Below are 18,116 nucleotides of genomic sequence, written 5' to 3' on the forward strand. Positions count from 1 at the left end.
AGAGGATGCCCTTCAATGGAGAAACAGCTGATTGAGCTATGGCATGTGAATGTAGTGGAATATTATTGTGCGATGATAAATGATGAACAGGCAGATTTCAGAAAAATCGGAAAGACTTGTTTGACTGATGAAAGCAAAATGAGCAGAACTAGGAAAACATTATACATACAGAGCAAAGTTTCTCAAAGTTGATCATCTATACAATGTTGCTGTTACTCTACAATGTTCTCCTGGTTCTGCTAACTTCAATCAGATCAGTTCTTGTAAGTCCAAATTTTTCTGAAATTTGCCAGTTCATCATTTTTTTATGGAACAATAGTACTCCATTACAATTTGTTCAGCCATTCCCCAATGGATGGGCATCCTCTTGATTTCCAATTCTTTGCCACCACAGAGCACTGCTCTAAATATTTTTGTATATATTGGCCCTTTTACGTTTTTTATGATCAGTTTGAGAAACTTCTTTGGATAGAGGTGTTACTAGGTCAAAGGATATCACAGTTTGATAGCCTTTTGGGGATTGTGAAAGTCAAAATCTTATAAAAATAAATGCTAAAAATTGTCTTGACATATTTGGGAAAAAAAGATAAGGTACTATTAAAAATATATATATATATATATATACAATTGTCCTGAAGCCACCACTTCATATTTATTGAGTTTTTGGTACACTTGATATCTATTCAACTACACTATAACATAAATTGTTTAATCATTAAATAATTAATCATTAAAATGATCCACTAGAATCTCTTTGATATCGTTTCAAGATGTAGATGCTAGCTGTATTTTCAAAGGCTATCCTGAGGAAGCAATATTGTTGTTCATCTTTCATTTTCTGAGAAGATGAAATGTGTGCTAATTAGATTTATGAGGCAGAGTTGCACAAAATTATCAGCCTCACACTCTTTTCCAGAATCGTCAGAATCCAGTGGCAAGACAAAAGTTAAGATGACTGGCCCAGGATGTGCTCCTACTGCCTTCAATACTGTAAGAACAAATTGTTCTCATCTGCCCATTCTGACAGGGAAAATGTCTACATGATTGCGTTAGACATTCCCCTAATTCACTAACAGATTTAAAACCTAGCAGTTACCCTCAACATGATATAGCATGTCTGGCAAAAATGGTCTTCCTGGGGTGGATCCACCACATATGCTACATACAATTTCTTGGAGACACAGTTAAAAGTTGGGTAAGAAGTGAATACCAAAAATAGATGAGCATTCCTGAAAAGCACTCACAAAGTCCTCACACAGGAGGTGCTGATCCTCCCTGAACACTGGAATATCTATATAGATACACATACACAGACTAGATACAAACATATATAATATGCATAGACTTTGGGTAGAGAAATACAATACATATATACATATATATTTGCACACATTTACTTTGGAAAAAATGTACTATAATCTTTAAAATATGAATTGACCATAGGATTATGTTTCTAGAACTGAAATAAACTCTATAGATCATTTAGTTCATCCTTAGTATTTTGCAGATAGGACAATTAGCTGGAAAGGAATTTCTGATGAAGGCCCAATTAAAGATTTTGAGAATTAGGGCAAGTTCAATTCATCAGATGTTCATCTAGACATTGTTTACTACAAAGAAAGCACAGCCCTAATTACTGGCTACTTTATTAAGAAGTTTACTTTTGTGTGTCCTTTTGTGTAGTGAATTCAGCCTTTTTTGGGAATGCTAATTATTTCAGAGGTACATTCCCATAGATACCTAGCCTTTAGGGTCTGACTGAACATAAATAAGCATCAACTACTGAGTTGAGGAATAAAAAGCAAGGAGTATTTTTTTAAGATCATTTCCCAATACAAAGCTAGATTGGTGAAAGGCATTCTTGGGATGGATTTTTAGGGAATTAAAGTTCTAGATGAAAGGAGTCCTTTTTTTTTTTTCTTATGTATGCAAACTATTTAAATTTGAGTCTTGGGTTCCTTGGTATAGGGAAATAACATGCAGTGAGGAGTAAAGAAACTCACAACGAATGCACTTCAGTATTTGCTCTAGTAGAGATAGTCTTAAGAAAGCTAGGCAGTGAGGTCTTAAAGGGAATTGCCCAGGATCACACAGTCAGTATGTAAACAGAGACAAAACTTTAACCCAGATTTTCTTGACTCCAAAGCTAGTGCTCCACCCCATTAGTCCACTTTTCCTCTCCATATAATTAATCATAATATGATCTATGCCATGCTTCCTCTTCTATAGGATGAGACAACTGGTTTAAAAGATTACATTCTAGCATCCGTTGCAGTCTAATGTTACATAATCTTAGATCAGAAGAGAAGAAAGTTACTCTCTAAGAATACCAGACACACGTCTTTATCCTGTGGACCCCTGCACTGGGGAGCACATCTGTGGAGCGAAAACACTGGATGAGTCTCTGTTGAGACTTTTTGCTCCTGCTGCCTCTGCTGGTTAAAGGTGCACCAGTTTTTATGCACTGCTTCTTCTCAGTAATGCTGGAATCTCATCATAGAAAAAATAGTAGCCAGAGGCAGAGCCTGCTCTCAGCTGGAAGAAGGGAAAGGAAGAGTCAGCCTTTACTAAATCTACTTACCTCTACAGCCTGGGAGGAGAAAGAAAGTGGGAACAGCTCAGCTTTGACCTCCCATGCAATCCCAACCTGGTAACTAACAAATTCCATCTTTCTCTTTTATATTGGTCTTTAGCTTTTCATTGTTTTTGCTGTTTTCTGGACTAAAAAAAAAAAAAAAAAAAAAAAAAACATAACTGGGGAAGAATCTTTTTATCGAGTAATCTAAATGAAGACATCAGTAGAAGAAAAGGAAACAAATTGGGTTTAGATCTACAACGGAAGTGTTTTTATTATCAGAGAAGAGTCCTCTGGCCAGCTCAGACAGGTTTATATGTGGACAGAATGTTTAGTATAAAAAAGGAGCAGGGAGGGGAAGGGGGGTTGGGAAGCCTGTTCGTATTTAGCTCCTTTGTTGACAGAGTTTTTGTAATTACCAGTGAGTGGGGTATCCTTAAAAGGTCTGTGTTAGTAGACTGTTCGTTATCATAGGTGATATGATTTACCCACATCCTCATCATTTGCAGAAAACATTATGAAATAAAAAGAAGTAATCAGGATTTGCATTTCCACCCCTGCAAGAAATTTAGTGAACATTTAAAATATATAGTCTGAGATGACCCCAACATGTCAATCATACTATGAGTTTAAGTTTTCCTTACTGATCTACTGAGCTCTGGAGTTGTTGTTGTTTTTTTTCTTTTTTTTTCTTATAGCTTTATAATAGAAACAGTAAAAAAAAGAAGAAGGTTTGCGCAAATTGAATATGATGGATTATATTTTTTTAAATGCTGAAATTAAGGGGTAAGAAAGGAATGTACTGGGAGAAAAGGAAAGAGAAAAGTGGAATGGTACAAGTTACGTGCCATAAAAAAAGAGACAAGAAAAAACTTTTATAGTGGAGGAAAAGAGGGAGAGTAAAGAGTGAGTGAATGAACCTTACTTTTATCAGAATTGGCTCAAAAAGAAAATAACATATATAGCACAATAGGGGTATAGAAATCTACCTTAACCTGCAGGAAAATAGGAGGGGAATGGGATAGAGGAAGTGGGGGGGGGGAGTGTGATAAAAGAGAAGACATTTTGAGAGAGGGAGTGGTCAGTAGCACAACACTTTTGAGGAGAGACGAGGTGAAAAGAGAAAGAAAAAATGGGGGGGGGATACAATTAGCAACAGAAATTGTAAAAAAGTTTTTGAAGCAAGTTTCTCTGGAATATTATTGTTCTCTGGAAAATGATGAGCAGGATGCTCTCAGGAAAGAAAAAAAAAAAACCTGGAAAGTCCTCCAGGAAATAAGTGAAATATTCTGTATACAAAGTAATAGCAATATTCTGTGATGACCAACCATAAATAACTTTATTATTCTCAGTAGTACAATGAATCACACCTACTCTGAAGGACTTATGATGAAAAGTCCTATCCATATCCAGAGAAATAACTGATCAAGCATGTATATAGATCGAAGCATTCTCTATTACTCTATCTAACTCTCTCTTTATTTTTTTACTTATTTTTTCTTGAGGTTTTCATTTTCATTGAAGTGGGAGATCTGTTTTCTTTCACAACTTAACTGTTATGGAAATGTTTTACATAACTTCACATGTGGTTTTTTTAATTGTGGGTGGAGATGAGTGAGATCCTAGAATAAAAAAAACTTAAAAACAAATGTAGAAAAAATTATTTTGAATGTAACTGTGGAAAAAGATAAAGATAAATAAATAAATTTAAAATCTGAAAAAAAAGAAGCAGGTTCTAGATGGATGTGGATATGGGTCCAAATTCCCTCCTTGCTACATAACTAACTACCTTTGAGACCTTCTATAAGCCGTTTAATATCTTTGGGCCTGTTTTTTTTTTTTTTTTTTTTTAATCTGTAAAAGTATTGGAGTTGAACCAAATGACCAGGACTCTCAGGATTTTTAACTGTGCTTTTAATTTTGATAAAGGAGTAATACCTGTATTACTTTTTCCTCCTTTCCTTTGGTTTTATTTTGCTTTAAATTTAATAAATATCAACAAACATGAAAATACAAAGAAAAATAATATTATATAATAAACTCTGAACTTTAGAAGTGTTTGTTAAATATAACATGATAGCACTATCTGCACTAATGTCTTACTTTGACTTTTCTTCTATTCTTTTTGCACATATTTAAATATTTATTGATACTCCTATCATTGTCTTTTTTTTTTTTTTTTTTGGCATACCTATCACTCTCATCTATAATCTCCCACTTGCTTTTTTGCCTCCCTAGTCTGGTTTTCAAGATTTCAATTTTAATGTATCTGGAATCTCACTGGTTCCTGGATTCCTTAGAACTAGTTATTCTAAATGCCTTCCCTTTGTGAACAGAACAAGATAATTTTGAAGAGGGTTTGACTTATAGGTATTTAAAATAATCTCAGGGTATGAGTTAGAGGGCAACAAAGGGTCTCTTTGCTCTCAAAAGTTCTCCTTTAAAGCACAGAAAAATGCACCAGGCACTATGGCTAAGAGAAGAGTTTATGACCAAAACAAGAGATTAAGAAGATCACAGGGAGTAAAATAATTTTGATTTCATCAAATTAAAAGATTTTTACTCAAACAAAACTAATATAGCCAAATTTAGAAGGAAAATAGGATACTGGGGAAGGAGGGGGAAATTTGGAAAAAGTTTCTGTGACAAAGGCTTTATTTCTCAAATACATGGGGAACTTACCCAAACTTATAAAAGCAAGATCCATTCCCCAATTGATAAATGGTCAAATGATATGAACAGGTAGTTTTCAGAAGAAGAAATCAAAACTAGCAATAAACCTGAAACAATGCTTTAGATCACTACTGATTAGAGAAATGCATATGATCACAACTCTGAGATACTACCTCACACCTATCAGGTTATCTAACATGACAAAAAGAAAATGATAAATGCTGGAGAAGATATTGAACAACTGGAACACTAGTGCATTGTTGTAGAGTTGTAAACTAGTCCAGCCAGAACAATTTGGAACTATGTCCAAAGAGCTTTAAAACTGCTTCAGCAATATCACTTCTAAGTCTGTTTCCCAAAGAGATCAAAGAAAAGGAAAAAGATATGCAAAAAAATTATGACAGCTCTTTTTCTGGAAGTAAAGAACTGGAAATTGAGGACGGTGCCAATCAATTAGAGAATGGGCTGGATTACATTGTAATATATGATTGTGACAAAATACTGTTATAATATAGAAGAATGTTGAGCAGGATGTTTCAGAAAAACCTGGGAAGTCTTATATAAAACTCATGCACAATAAAGTGAACAGAACTAGGAGAACACCATGAACAGAAATAACAATATTGTTAGGATGATCAACTTGTGAAAGACTTAGCTACTCTGATCAAGACAATGATGTAATACAATTCCAAAGAATCCCAGATTTTAAAAAAAATGCTATATATCTTTAGAAAGAGAACTGATGAATTCTGAGTGCAGATTGAAGCATATTTAATTTTTTTCTTTATATTTCTTGTGGCATTTTTTGTCTGTGTTTTCTTTTGCAGCATGACTAATATGGAAATATAGTTTACATGATTTAACATGTATAATCAATATCAAATTGCTTGCCTTGTCAAAAAGAAGGAAGGTGTAAAAGGAAAGAATCTAGAACTCAAAATTTTTCAAAAGGATCCTCTACAAAATGTATATGTAATTATTATTGCTTAACAAAAACCTGTGTGTATGTGTGTGTGTGTGTTTATATGTGTATTCTAGATATATACCATCACCTCGTACTGTGATTTGTACTGTTACTACTAACTTTTTATACAGCATTTACCATGTGCCAAGGACTTTGCTAAGTGATTTATAATTATTATCTCATTTAGTCCTCATAACAACCCTGGGAGATATTTTTATCCCTATTTCACAATGAAAAAAACAGATTAAGTGACTTGCTTAGAGTTACACAATTAGAATATGTCTAAGAATGGATTTGAACTCAAGTATTCTTATGCCCATTGAGCTACCTCTTTTCCTACTAGCAGTTCCTACTATACATGCTTACTAAATAGAATTGAATTAACAAGGCACTCCTGTCCAAAGGCTAGTTTTAAAAGAAGGGAGTAGAGAATTCAGTAAGAAAGAGGGAGGAATTCTGGAAAAAACCTGGGCAGAGGCAACTGTCTCCAAGGCATCCTGAGATTTCAAGTCAGCATGAAAATTCTCTGTGTTTGTTGATAGGAGAAAGGAGACACAGGCAAAAGATGGAATTTGCACTGAGAGAGAGGACTGTGGGGACTGAGTGTGAAGCACATGATGACATTTTCACTTTTTTGTTGTTGTTTGCCTGCATTTTATTTTCTTTCTCAGTTTTTCCCTTTTTGATCTGATTTTTCTTGTATAGCATGATGATTGTGGAAATATGTATATTTGTGCATGTTTAACATATATTGGGGGAAAGGGGGAAGAGAGGGAAAAATTTTGAACACAAGGTTTTGCAAGGGTGAATATTGAAAATTATCTATGCATATGTTTTGAAAATAAAAAGCTTTAATTTAAAAAAAAAATCTTTGTAGTGCTTTTTCCTTATCTGCAGTTAGAATTCTGGGGGCTCATGTCAGTGAAAACTGGCATTTTTAACCCTTTCCTGGCTCACAAATGGTTTATATGAACTGGAAAATAATCAAATGGTAATTTAGTTTACCAATATTTATAGTTTAAATATACCAGCAGAGAGAGAGAGAGAGAGAGAGAGAGAGAGAGAGAGAGAGAGAGAGAGAGAGAGAGAGAGAGAGAGAGATGGAACTGGGACATTACGTTTCCTCAATTCTGCTTCTAAATAACTGAGTCAGCTAGGGGAGTTGAGATTTGTCTGTCTTACCTATGATTGTGTATCTACCTCTTCTATACTAGGAAAACCTACACATAGCAGCTAAGTGGCAGGTAGAATGCTGGGCCTAAATTCAAATCTAACTTCATCCACTAGCTGTGTGATGCTGAACAATTTCCTAATCTGTTTGCTTCAATTTCCTCAAATGAAATTGAGGATAATATGGCACTTACTTCACAGGGTTGCTTGTGAGGATCAACATAGATCCTCCTTTGCATGGTACCTGGCAATAGTGGTGCATAATAAATGTTGGTTTCCTTTCTTCTCTTAGTTATGATCTAGACCTAAACCCCTGGTTGTTGTTTTTGTCTAGAGCTGGGGCAGAGCAGTTGGGGAGATAGCAGCTGGTCATTTGGTCATAGGAATTAGAGCTAGAAGAAGCTTCACAAATCATGGAATATAGACTCCTCTCTACCCTCCTCATTTTATAAATGAGGAAACCAGGGGCCAGAAAAGTAATTTGTGCAGGTCATGAAGAGAGTAAGAAATTCTAAACTAGAACCTAGTTTCAAATTTAGTGTTCTTTACAACTTAGCATGGAAGGTTCTATGCTTTATGGAGAGTTTTAGTGTTTCAGGATAGAGAATTTCAAAGGTCAGTAAGTTTAAAAAAATCCCCGAAAGCTCCCATTATGTTTGGACTTCTTGTTTTGGTGGGCTTTGGTCTGGCTAAGGTGATTGATTTCTTCATCATTCCCATCCTGAGTACCTTGGGATGGTAACATCCATTGGCCCATATTCTTGGTCCCCAAAGTTTCTCACTGTATCTTTGCCATGATCTTCTGCAACTTCAGCTAAAACTTTTTTTTTTAAATCTCTTTTCTTCCTTCTGGACAGAAGGCTAGAGGATGGGGAGGAAGCTGTGCTTCTAGACAAATTAAACTAATCTGATAGTACTTAAAGTAACTAGCTAAATCCTGGGGTATAGGGTCTTTCTTGATAACACAGGTAGCAGTGAAAAAAGCTTGACCTTTACTAATGATTACTTAAATGATTTGTGGAATTTGTCCAGAACAAGAGATATTTTTATGGAAACTCAAAAAAGATCACTGGGAAAATGATATAGCTCCTATCCTATGGGCTCTACAAACCTACCTGAAACCTCTTCTAGGCCCTGAACCCAACTATGGGGCCCTTACTCATAGCAGATACCTTGTCTTATGGCAAAAATATTAGTAAGATGTGTGCCCCTTAATTCTCTTCTTCTTTGCTTCCAAACTTTTCTACTTCTTCATCCACATCCTTTCTTTCATTTCAGAGGAATTAATATTGATTTGGGCAAGTGGTGATTTTTTTCCTTCATCAGCCTTAACTCTTACTTTACCCTTGATTTAATTTCTCTGGTTTCTCCCGGATTATGAAATCACTCATCTGCAGACTCCATTGTATTTTCCTTCTTGTTTTCCCATTCTCTCCCCAATTAAAAATAAAGCCTTGCTTTCCCTTTTGCATACTTCTTCCGTAAAATAGTACAATCTTTCTCCTTGCTTTCAGTGCCAAGCAATGAAGTATAAATAGAGGAAGCTGACTGGTGTAGTGAATACAACCCTGGATTTGAAGTCAAGAAGACTTGAGTTCAAATTACCTCAGATGCTTACCAACTCTCTGACCCTGATGAAGTCACTTAATCTTTGTCTGCTTCAGATTCCTCATTGGTAAAATGGAGATATTAACAGTATACATAGGACTTATTGATATAGATCAATTGAGATAATATTTATACTTTTCAAACCTTAAAACACTATATAAATGCTATCTGTTATAATAAAATTAGCTGTTTCCACTTCCTTACCAACTCCTGTACCTTCAGCTTTTTATGAGTAGGCTTAAACTTTTTGATCTGAAGTCCAAGGCTTTCCACAATCTGGTTACTATTTGCTCTTCTAGACTTACACTAGTCATTCATATAACCTGTTTTCCAGTGAAACTGAACTTGTGCAAGATTTCCCACCTTCTTGTCTTTTTTAAGGCTAGAATTCCTTAAGATTTGAATGTCCTTGCTGCATTGTAACTGACTATTGAATCCTACTCACCCCTAAAAGATCAGCTCTAATGCTGCTTTTAATAAAAGCTGGCAAGATTTCTCCATCATGAAAGTATCTCTATTTTGTCTGAACTAAAACATTATATTTATACTTCTCTGTTAGGTTGATTTGTATACCTGTCCAATCTACTATGACTGTTAGGTCAAGAAAACTGGAAGCAGATATATTTATATTTTATTACTTCCCCCAGTGCTTAAGTATGATGTAAATCCTTGCACTTGGGTATTTTGGAAGTACTAGCGTGTTATATTTATGGAAAGATACAATTTTAATTGTATATAATTTTTTTCCAACTAACTAGCTAAATGATTATGCAGGAATGTGACCAAAACATCTAAAAGCATATCAACCACGAGAAAGCTTTCTGACTAAGAGTGCAGAATAGGCAAAAAAGCTAAATGCCATATCCCAAAGAGTAAAGTTCACATAGGTGTTTATGGATATTCAAGGGAGGCAGACATCATTTTTGGGGCAGAGAGGGGGGTAAGAGTTAAGTGTGGGCATAAGTATAAGAGAGCTAATCTATCCTGGTCTAGGAAGGATTATGGGCCAAGGTAGTCAGTTGTTATTGTTCAGCTATGTCTGATTTTTGTGATTTGGAGTTTTCTTGGCAAAGATATTAAAGTGGTTAGCTATAATCATCTATAGCTCATTTTACAGATGAGGAAGCTGAGGCAAACAGACTTAAGTGACTTGCTCAGGCTTATAAAGCTAATTAATATCTGAAACTGTATTTTAACTCATGAAAATGAATCTTCCTTATTTCAGGGCTAGCACTCTTTCTACTATGCCATCAAACTGCGATAATCAGTCCTAGGTAACTAGATAGATTTGGCCCCACTCAATCTGGAACTAGGGAGAATTCTTTAATAAGGTTTTCTAATTATCTTACTTTGGTAGATTATTTCTGAATCTGCAATGCTTCTTTTCTTTAAATATAAACCCTAGAAGTCAGATGTCATGCAGATGTAGGGAGAAAACAAGTAGTGAGTAGAAGAGAACATCTAGCTTTGGAACAGCAAGAAGAAAATAGAACAGAGAAATAGGTGTAGCAGATCTCTGAATTCAGGGAGTCTCAAGTTACTGGCATGGTGACCAATAAAAGATAAGAAAGTAGTGAAAGCAGAAAGTCCTGGCACACATGTAAAAGATGTTCTGGCTTAACTCCAAAATCATGAGTCATTAGGTCAGGTTCTTTACATTAGCACAATATTTTACATATAATAGGTACCCAGTAAATGTTTGTTGTACAAATACATGCACAAAGGGGAAAATACCAGTAGGAACAATGGTGAAAATGGGTACAACACTAGCAATGATGCTTATCTCTGCCATCTTATCACTAATTATTGTAGCTAAATTTCAAAGCTTTTGATACTATCTACATGCACTCCTTGAATAAATTCTAGTACCACTTTTTTCTGGAGTTTGTACTCCCCCATTTTTCAATATAGCAGTGCATCACAGAGTTTTTACATAGAACTCTTCAGAAAGATATCATTCCCAGTTGTCAAGGGAGACTCGTAAGTAATGAATTGTTGTTTAATCATTTCAGTCACATCTAACTCTTTGTGTCCCCATTTGGGCTTTCTTGGCAGAGATACTGTAGTAATTTGGTATTTCCTTTTCCAACTCATTTTACACATGAGGAAATTGAAGTAAACTGTGACTTTCCCAGAGTCATATGAATGGTACGTGTCTGAGGCCAGATTTGAATTCGGAAAGATGTGTCATCTTAACTCCAGGACTGGCAGTCTATCTGCATACATATATGCTGCATGTATAGTATGGTCCTTTATCACTCAGCAAAGTGTAGAAGGGATATAGTGATTAGGACATAAATATTAAGGGTGTCAGTATATGAGAAGATGTTTACCAGAATGTTAAACTATAATCTAGTTATTGCTGTCCATGGTTGGAATAGTGGCTACATGAGTTTAAGATTGACCTAACCTGCTGTAGTTAATTTGGAGAACAAATCTGCATCCATCATATTCATATATACATCTCTCTCTCTCTGAAATGATATTGTATAAATTATGCTACTGCCAGACCTTTGAAAAAGAAAGGGGTCATGAGAGTTAAAACTTGAAGAAATTTTAAGAGGCCATCAAATCCCACCTCTCTCTTTTTTGATAGATGATAGATAGACAAATGTTTGGATGGATAGGTGGGTAGATAGATGGATAAAATCAAACAAACAATGTTAGTAGTTGGATGATAAATAAAGAACTTAAGTTTTTACATTGTTCCAAATACTATGCTAGGAAAGAAGGAAGGAAGGAAGGAAGGAAGGAAGGAAGGAAGGAAGGAAGGAAGGAAGGAAGGAAGGAAGGAAGGAAGGAAGGAAGGAAGGAAGGAAGGAAGGAGAAAGAATAGGGGAGAGCAAGGGAGGAAGAGAAGAAAGAAAAAGAGGAAAGGAGAAAGGAAAGAGAGAAGAAAGGAGAAAGGGAAGAAGGGAGGAAGGAAAAAAGAAAGTGAGGAAAGAAAGGGGAGGGGAAGGGGAAAGGAATGTGGAGGAAAAAGAGAAAGGTAGAAAAAGGGAAAGAGGAAAACAAAGAGGAAATCTCCAAGCCCAGTACTTTATCCATTATGCTATACTTCCTCTCATTTGGAAAGTTTTTGGGAATTCTAGAATTCCATAGATTCTCTATATCTTAGAGACACATGACTGTCACACTAACTTCATATTCTGCTAAAGATTAAATGTTGACATTTAGTCTCTACTAGTTATTACCTTAATAGTAACACATTTAACAAATAATTTTAGAAGAACTTTTTTACCTTCTCCAGCCACTGAATTGGGAAATGAAATGGGAAGGAATTAAGGTTTACTTACGGTAAGAAGTAATTTCCTAGATTCCTGTTGGGGATTATGCAGATGAGTGACAAAAGTGCAGAAACAGTCTATGTCCTAAAATTAGTTGATTAACTTTGCTGGATTTTTCAGATATAGTTGAACTATTCAAATGCCATATCTTTTCCATGGTGTAGCTTCCTAGGCTTCCCTTTTACATCTTATTGTTTTTGTTTTTGCCCTCTATGATTTTAAGCTTTTTTAAAGTAATATGGAATATCCCCTTAAATGAGGGTCACTTGAAAGAACTAGATATTTGTAACCCAGAGAAGAATTGGAAATGGACTTAGAGAATGGTAACTATCTCCCCTTGCCCCAGGCAATTGAGGTTAAGTGACTTGCCCAGGGTCACACAGCTAGTCAGTGGTAAGTATCTGAGGTCAGATTTGAACTCAGGTCCTCCTGACCTCAGAGCTGGTGCTCTATCCACTTCACTACCTAGCTTCCTGATAACTATCTTTAAAGTTGAAGAGTTATAATATAAAGAGATTAGATTAGTTCTATTTAGTCCCAGAAGACAGAATTAAAACAGATGGGTAGAAACAGGGCAGAATTGATAGAAGGAAAAATGTCCAAATGATTAGAGCTATCAAAAGTGAAATAGGTTCTCGGGAGGTAGTGGCTTCCACATTCAATTTCTAGATGTCCTCAAGGAAAAACACTTGCTGGAGAACTGTTGTCTCAAGATCAAAATGGGAGTAATATCATAACAGATGTATTACATTACCATGTTACCAGATATATTAACAGAATGTCAAACTATAATCCAGTTGTTGCTGTCCATGGTTGAGAAAATGCTTATATGTATATGAACAAAAACTGACCTAGGTCAAGTAAAAGATATATTCTTTGAAGTATGTCAGTCTGAAATAACAAGCAAAGGACAGGGGCATAGAGTTACATCCATCTTCATGCAATCTGAATACAATATAAATGGAAAGTCAACTCTCAGGTAACACTACACACTTGTCAGATTGGCTAAAATGACAGGAAAAGATAATGATGAATGTTGGAGGGGATTTGGGAAAACTGGGTCACTGATACATTGTTGGTGGAACTGTGAATGGATCCAATCATTCTGGAGATCTGTTTGGAACCATGCTCAAAAAGTTATCAAACTGTGCATACTCCTTGATCCAGCAACGTTTCTACTGGGCTTATATCCCAAAGAGATCTTAAAGGAGGAAAAGGGACCCACATGTGCAAAAATTTTTGTGGCAGCCCTCTTTGTAGTGGAAAGAAACTGGAAACTGAGTGGGTGCTCATCAATTGGAGAATGGTTGAATAAATTATAGTATATGAATGTTATGGAACATTATTGTTCTATAAGAAATGACCAGAAAGATGATTTCAGAGAGGTATGGAGAGGCTTATATGAACTGATGCAAAGTGAAATGAGCAGAACTAGGAGATCATTGTACACAGTAACAAGATTATATGACTATCAATTCTGATATCAACACTGAGATGATTCAAACCAATTCCGCTTGTGCAGTGATGAAGAGAGCCATCTACACCCAGAGAAAGAGCTATGGGAACAGTTGGAAACACAATAGATAGCATTCTCACTCTCTCTGTTATTTGCTTGTATTTGTTTTCTTTCTCAGTTTTTCCTTTTCTTCCTTCTGGACCTGATTTTTCTTGAGCAACAAGATAACTGTATAAATATGTATATATCTACTCGATCTTACATGTATTTAACATATATTAGACTACCTGCCAGCTAGGGGAAGGGGTAGGGGAAAAGGGGAAAATTTGCAACAAAAAGTTATGCAAAGGTCAATGTTGGAAAAAGTACCCATGCATATGCTTTGTAAATAAAAAGCTTTAATTTAAAAAATAAATGGAAAGTCATTTTTGAAATAAGGCTGGCATTAAGAGAGTTGGAGGGGGAACTACTGAAAAAGGCCTCCTGCAAAAAGTAGGATTCAAATTAAGTCTTTAAAGAAAATCAAGAAGTGGTGGTGGTGGTGAAGAGAGAACAGTATAAGCATAGGAAAGAGCCAGTGAAAAGGCATTAAGTCAGAGGATAGAGTGTTTTATGTTAGGAACACCAAGGATACCAGCAGAGTTGGATCATACAATATTTGTAGGGTAGTAAAATGAAAGAAGATTAGAAAGATAAACAGGAGTCAAGTTGTGCCTCCATGTTGTAGAAGGGCCCAGGATGATCTGCCATCATTCTTTCCAGCCCTTTCCCAGACTTCCTAAACTTTAAAACCATGTGGTTTTACTAGAGTGCTTTGCTGTATGACACTGTTTCCTCATTTGTAAAATAATCTGGAGAAGAAAATAACAAACAACTCCTATATCTTTGCCAAGATAACTCCAAATGGATTATATAGAGTCAGACATCACAGAAATAACTAGATAATAACAAATTTCTGAAATGTAAATAGCACTACACTCTGACAAGAGGAAAGATTTCAGACTTCTCAGAATCCAAGGAGTCCCTTGAGGACTTAATTGTCTGCCTAAACAGACAGGAGCCTAAGGCTGGGTCCCTGTCTTAGTGATGGTTGTTTACACCCAAACTGAAGTTCTCCTATCTCCACTCAATTTCTTATATCCTCAATGTCCTTAGGTCAGTGCACTTCATATGATTTCATAGTGAGCTTTATTATTCTTTTGAGTCTGACTTGGGTTGTCTGAATTAACTTTTTCTTTTAATTTAAAACATTCTTTTCTTTCCAAATTTGGGGTCTGGTGGCAGAGCCAAGGTAGTAAAGAAATGGCTGGGACTTACCTAAGCTCTCCCAAATTCTCCTCAACAATTTTAAATAATGACTCTAAACAAATTCTGGAGCATCAGAATCTAGAAAAGGATGGATGAAACAATTTTCTAGCTTAAGATAATTTAGATGGTTGACAACAAAGGTCTGTAGCAGGTGATAATGGAGCACAGTTTATGCCAGTACAGGTAATGCTCCAATAAACCAGGAGCAGGTCCTGGAGGCAACTGAATCAGAAGAGGCAATAGCAATGTTATCTCTGGAACTTTCAGATCACAGGTGTTAAGGGGCTCAGGAATTTGGTCAGAAAAAAATTACAGGGATCCTTTTCTTCTACTGGACACAAAACTCTGCTGTACTGCCTACAAGATCTTGGTTGCAGTCTCATGGTGAGGAGAAGCACTAGCACACCATAACCTGTGGATACTGGGAAGTGGGGATCCTGGTCACAGTTTCAGGGTAAAATATTGTATTTGTAGTTGCTCACAGACCAGAGTACAGACTAGAAGAATAGTAAACACCTCATATCACCTTGAAAGAACTGAAAGCTTTCAAACTCCAAGAACTAGCTCTGAAAACAGCTGGACAAAAAACTTGAGGATTGAGATGGTATCCCCTCTATCTCAGAAGCAGAGTCTAGCTTTAATATAAAGTTAAAGTCAAGAAAGAGCCTGGAAAAATGAGCAAACCAAAAAAATACTGATAATGAAAAGTTACTATAGTAACAGGGAGGATTAAAATACAAATTCAGATGATGACAATAAAGTCAAAACCACTATGTCTAAAATCTCAAAGAAAACTATGAATTAGTCTCAGGCCGTAAGAAGAGTTCAAAAAGGAATTTTTAAATCAAATAAGAGAAATAGAGGAGAAGTTGGGGAAAGAAATGAAGATGATGCAAGAAAATCTTGAGAAGGGAGGAAATCAACAATGCGCTAAAGGAGGAATACAAAAAAAAATACTGAAAAAAAAAACCTTAAAAAGCAGACTTGGTTAAATGGTTAAAGAGGGCACAAAAATCCAGTGAAGAGAATAATGTGTTAAAAAGCAGAACTGGCCAAATGGAAAAACAGATGTACAAAAGTTATTTGAATAAAAGAATTCTTTAAAAAGTAGAATTGATCTGAATCACCTGTTTCAAAGAGCCACATCCCTCAGAATTGATCATCATATAATCTTGTTGCTGTGTACAATGTTCTCTTGGTTCTACTCACTTAGCTTAATATCAGTTCATGTAAGTCTCTCTAGGATGTTCTGAAATCATCCTGCTGATTGTTTCTTATAGAACAATAATATTCCACAATATTCATGTACCATACGTTATTCAACCATTCTACAATTGATAAATATTCATTCAGTTTCCAGTTCCTTGTCACTACAAAAAGGGCTGCAACAAACATTTTGGCCCATGTGGATCCTTTTCCCTTTTTTATTATTTCTTTGGGATATAAGCCCAATAGAGAAATTGCTGGATCAAAAAAAATATGCACAGTTTGATAGCCCTTTGGTAGCATAGTTCCATATTACTCTCCAGAATGGGTGAATCAGTTCACAATTCTACTAGCAATGTAGTAATGTCCCAGTTTTCCCACATTCCCTTCAACATATTTTTTCCTGTCATCTTAGCCAATCTGAGAAGTATATGCCTTAGATTTGTCTTAATTGTATTTCTCTAATCGATAGTGATTTAGAGCATTTTTAATATGACTAGAAATGCTTTTAATGTCTTCATCTGAAAATTGTCTGTTTATATCCTTTGACTATCAATTGGAGAATAGCTTGTATTCTTATAAATTTGGGTCAATTCTCTATATATTTTAGAATGAGGACTTTATCAGAACACTTGGATGTAATTTTTTTTTTTACAGTTTTCTGTTTCCCTTCTAATCTTGTCTGCACCGATTTTATTTGTACAAAAACTTTTCACTTAATATAATCAAAATTGTCTATTTTGCATTCCATAATGTACTCAAGTTCTTTTTTGGTCACAAATTCCCTCCTTCTCTACAAACCTGAGAGTTAGACTATCCTTTGTTCTAATTTGCTTATAATATCATGCTTTATGTCTAAATCATACACTCATTTCAAAGTTATCTTGGTATAAGGTGTTAGATGTGGGTCAATGCCTAGTTTCTACCATACTAATTTCCAATTTTCCCAGCACTTTTTGTCAAATGATGAGCTTTTATCCCAGAAATCCAGCTTTTTTTTTTCTTTTTTACTTTGAGCTTTTTGTTAAAAATTGGGCTTTCCTCATTTGGCTGGTAAAGTACTTTCCTGGGCTTCAGTTTTTTGCTGTTGTTTTTTGTTTGTTTGTTTGTTTTCAGAGTTACTTCTGGGAGTCTAAAAATTTTCAGTGCTTTCAAAAGTTCGTCATAATAGGGAGAGGTGTGATCATTGATGTCCTGGTCTGCACTCTGATCTTTACCTAGAAAGGGCCCCTGTTCCCCTGGAACCTAGAGCAGTAGTGTTTCTCTTGGCCCTGGAACTCTGACCAGGTTTTCTGATCTCCTGCATCCATAAGCACTAGTATTCCTCTCAGCTTGGAACTGTGACTAGAGTCCCTTCTCCTTTGTGATGGGCCAAAAGTACTTCTTTTCACCTGGAAACTTAAGACCTAGAACTGAATATGGGCGATGGTTTTGCCAATCAGCATCAGCTACACCGTGACAGCAAAGAGCCCTCTCTTTTTGGGGATCTCATTTTGACCAGTTGTCTGACCTCCTTACTATTTCCAGGCTGAGAGTTCCTGAAGCAGCTTCTTATTTTGGGGAAGAGGGAGGGGAAGGTCTCTTACTCTCCCCATACCAATGATGTTACTGATGCAAATAGTTCTGTTTGTGTTTTCAATCCTTGTCTCTCTATTCTCTGAGAAACTCTAACACAAACAATGGCTTGGAAAAGAGCCTAAAAAATTTCCAACTCCCTTTAAAACAATACAGATGATAGATCCCATAATTTTCCACAAAATTAAGGTAGAGAAAACACTACTCTGGAGGGATTAGCCCTCACTTTTGGTTCTCCAGTGAGTGGAAAAGTCAGGGGTTCATCCCTCATTGCTAGGGGAGGGAGTAATGGAG

At 35.8% G+C, this 18,116-nt stretch overlaps 1 protein-coding gene across 1 annotated transcript in view; it reads left to right on the plus strand.

The window, feature by feature from the left end:
• The first annotated feature begins 2,550 nt into the window (after positions 1 to 2,550).
• Positions 2,551 to 18,116, plus strand: part of LOC141544804 (N-acetyllactosaminide beta-1,6-N-acetylglucosaminyl-transferase-like) — a 176,407-nt gene continuing 160,841 nt past the window's right edge. Inside the window, exon 1 of the mRNA XM_074271381.1 lies at positions 2,551 to 2,650. The gene's annotated coding sequence lies outside the window, so the exon portion shown is untranslated. The remainder of the gene's footprint in view (positions 2,651 to 18,116) is intronic.

Source organism: Sminthopsis crassicaudata, chromosome 1 (genome assembly GCF_048593235.1).
Source record: "Sminthopsis crassicaudata isolate SCR6 chromosome 1, ASM4859323v1, whole genome shotgun sequence".
In the NCBI taxonomy this organism is placed as follows: Eukaryota; Metazoa; Chordata; class Mammalia; order Dasyuromorphia; family Dasyuridae; genus Sminthopsis; species Sminthopsis crassicaudata.